The sequence below is a fragment of the Aplysia californica genome, unplaced genomic scaffold (assembly GCF_000002075.1).
Source record: "Aplysia californica isolate F4 #8 unplaced genomic scaffold, AplCal3.0 scaffold00029, whole genome shotgun sequence".
In the NCBI taxonomy this organism is placed as follows: Eukaryota; Metazoa; Mollusca; class Gastropoda; order Aplysiida; family Aplysiidae; genus Aplysia; species Aplysia californica.
In genome coordinates this window covers 870,354-874,127 of record NW_004797299.1, presented here as the reverse complement: position 1 = coordinate 874,127, position 3,774 = coordinate 870,354, and the positions used below count along the sequence as shown (strand labels likewise).

General features: G+C 43.7%; 1 protein-coding gene across 4 annotated transcripts in view; it reads left to right on the top strand.

The window, feature by feature from the left end:
• LOC101863645 overlaps window positions 1-3,774 on the top strand; it is a 54,899-nt gene that overhangs the window by 43,614 nt on the left and 7,511 nt on the right. The window lies entirely within an intron of this gene.

Sequence of the window (3,774 nt, the reverse complement as noted above, 5' to 3'; positions counted from 1 at the left end):
CAGACAGACAGACAGACAGACAGACAGACAGACAGAGACAGACAGACAGACAGACAGACAGATAGAGTGAGATTGAGGAAAACGGAGAGTGTGGGCGAGTTGGGTTGCATACTGTTTTTATCACTTTGGCCCATAACATTTCTATTGCCTTAAGGAAACCCCTTAAATGTACCACAAGTATGACCCCAAGCTTGCGTACAAGATGTTATGTCAATAAGCTGTACATTTTAAATATTGAGTGTTTGGTTTCCCCAAAAAGTTTAGGGAGGAGGTCGAAAGGTGTGATTATCATTGCATATCAGAAACCTATTTGCATAATACATGTATCAGCGAAATTGAGTTAACAGAAGCCACACAAAATTAAGCAATTTAGATGCGTGCTCCATGTCCTCAAATATGGTTTGAGGATGGTTTGATACAGTTCAGGGCATTAAGATATACGACATATACCTTCATGGAGGGGGAAAAGCTACTATTTTTTCTCAATTATTTGATCGAGTCCTCCATAATCAAACAGCTTTATTTTTCCTCGGTCACGAACGGATTCGCAGTTGCGAGCACTCCATCAGCTCAGTTGGTAGTATTTTGGACTATGGAGCGGAGGGCCATGGTTCGAATCCCAGACTGGCCGCTATTGAACTTGGGTCGTTTTGTGGAGTTTCTAAGGCTCTCAACCCTTTTGGTTTGGTCCTATCAGAGATGGGTGTTAGATTCGGAGGTCCCCACCTTTTAATGACTTAATAGTGTTGATAAGGGCGTTAAACCCATTCACATGCTTTTTTTTTATTGAGATCATGGCCAACAGCCAATTATAAGGCTACAACATGGCATTGCGGGGTCAGATCTTTTTTGCATAATGTGGAATGTGAGAGAGCCCAATAAACTTTAGGGTCAAATTTTATCAAGCAAAGCAGATGTCTTGTTTGATAATTTTATAATCTACGCTGGCCAAAGAGCGGGTGGCGTCGGTGGCCTAGTGGTTAGGCTACCGGACTCGTAATCGTGAGATTGCTTGTTCGTGTTCGGGGATTCGACCCTCGGGTGGGTCCGTTTTTGTGTCCTTGGGAAAGGCACTTTACACAAATTTTCCACTTGGCTGGGTCCTTTCGGAGATGGACGCTAAACTCAGGAGGTTCCCGCCTTTTAAACAAGCTAACAGTATTGATAGGGGCGTTACGCCTATACTATTTCACCATTTTTCTCTGGCCAGAGCCATGACCCGATGCAACCTAAACCGAACCTATCATGTGTTGGACCAAATGGCGTCCATTTTAAGCCAGTTATTAAATGACGTAACAGACCAGCGATAGTCCAAGACATCGTCCAACGTTCGGCACACAACAGCGAGTCTGCTTTCCTGATCGACAACAACCGTTGCTCACCGGTGACTGTGGTTGAACTGTTACACGAGGTGCCAATTACGGATGGGATCGGCGGATCGGGCCGATCGCCCGACTCAGTCGCCTCAATAACAAACGCGTTTGTTTTCAGTTTCAGGTGACCGAGTCGGGCGATCAGCCTAAATTTTAAAAATTTTCTAATTCGATTAGGAAAAAGACAACAGACAAATTTTTAGATCTAATGTTTGTGCACACGCATGCAAAAAAACAATCAATTTCCATGAGCGATAAGTGCGGTATTCATTACGTAAGACATGTCAATAAAATCCAATATGGCGGGCGTATCCATGGAAACGAAACTTTTTTCTCAAATTTGATTGCGGATTTCAAGACTCCTTACTATGCTTGTTATATGTGTGAAATGTGGTAAAATTCGGTCCAGTAATAAGCGAGATAGCCTCCAGGTGTACCCCCCCCCCCCTTAAAGGGTATAAAAGAAGCTTACTACAATTCTTGTTACAATTGTATATGTGATCACAGCACTTCGTCAGTTGTGTGTTATTATTGACATCATGGTTTTAACTGCTCGAAATAAGCAGAAAGAAAGCACTGACTTCCTCTGAAATGACAGGCAAAATTGTCCAAAGAACTTTCTAAATCCTGCTTCTCTGTCTACATTTCGCAGACTTGGAAAGAAATTTATATAATATAATGACACGGTTGTCATCACATGGGGAATAAACTGGTCAACTACCGTTTTAGTATTTCGTTTACTTCCTAACATTTCCCCCCACTTATCTCCTTAGCAGAATGGTATACAGCTGTTGTGTTGAAAGCTAGACAGCGCGTTGTTTTATCTGCAAGCTACTCTCCTGGTGAGAAGCGGTCGTGTACCTCGGCATGGTGGCTTGGGTTAATCAGTACTTTCAACGCTGTAAGAAGGAAATGTCTCCTTATTACCTTATGAAACGTTCATTTCCCACAGGACGGAATCAAGTGCGAACAGCGTCTGGTGTGTAGCGATTAGGCGCTTCGCCATCACACGCAGAAGACTCGAGTTCGATATCCGTGTTGGGAGAATTTTTGTCGAGTATCTCAATCTTCCCGCGGGGACGTTTTATCCCTCACAGCCCAAGTTGGACTTGACTGGCTGGGCCGAAGCTCACCTCCTAAATGACACAAATTGTGTCGATGAGAGCGTAAAACTACTTACATTAAGAAAGAGCCAAGTTCGTGGAAAAAACTTCGAAACATTGTAAACAGCCAAGGTTCAAGAATGGCCGATTATCGAACCCCCACTGGAGTCCAGTATACTGCTTTGTGTCAATTGAAGTAAGGGCGCACAATTGCACAGCCATGCTGGATAAAATAGCCCAGTTGACAATGTCATTTAAATGTACCCTCCCCCCTCCCCTTTCCCCCGCCTACTTCCGTTAAACAGCGTTTTTAGTACTTTTTAGTCTCCTCTGTCCCCGTTAAAAGGACGCTTCAGAAGTGAGACCAAATACACTAAAAACAGTTGGGCGCGAATGATCATAATGTCCAAAAGTTTTTAAGGACATTTGATGTAATCGTTGTTCATCTTCAGTTTTTAAAAATGATGCGAAACATTTTTTTAAACCGACAAAGGAGAATGTTATCTCATGATATTTTCACGTTCGTTTCTAGTTCAACATTCCAACGCGAGAACAGTGTTTCTATCTTCCATAATAACATCACATTAATGGCTTAGGCTTAGAATGCACCGAATGGGAGGTTGGAGGGCGCCTTTGGTAGGTCCTACTTCTTTACTTTTCCTCTGTTGTTTCTGTCTGTCTGTACTGCCTTTTTCCAGCACTAAATGACTATTATTGTGTCGTTGTGGTTCTGTTTACTCAAACAAACAAGATTAGGAGAAAAATCGTGGGACAAGCGTAAGCGGAATCCAAATTTTGAATATCTCAAAAATGGTACAGGGATTTCCATCTTTGGATTCCGATTCTAATTGTTTTACACCCCGCCGGCCGGTTAAGACAGTGTAGCAGGTGGCTGCGTGTGTATGGGGGGAGGGGAGGTGTAAGGCGAAGAATATGCCTGGCCAGAGCAGTGATTGAAAGGTTTCTCGCCGGTGATGGGCTTGAAGATTTGGGCGCCAGGTAAAGGAAAGGGGAGAGCTTCCGGTTGCTCGCCAAGGGAGGACCACCCGTGAGTGCGCCGGGCGGCGATGAAGAGAGTGATTGGGTTTGTGGAAAGAGAATTAGCAAGTCAAAGAGTCCAGAGGATGTGTTGGCTCCATTCTAAATCTCCAACTCCTTCCTAAAGATGGACAGTTAAAATGAGAGAGAGAGGGGGTAAGAAGTGAAAGGGGAGTAAAAGAGGAAAGAAATAGACAGAACAAAGCAAGACACAGAGACAAAAGTGTGTGAGAGACAGAGAGGGGGGGGTGTGAGAGAGA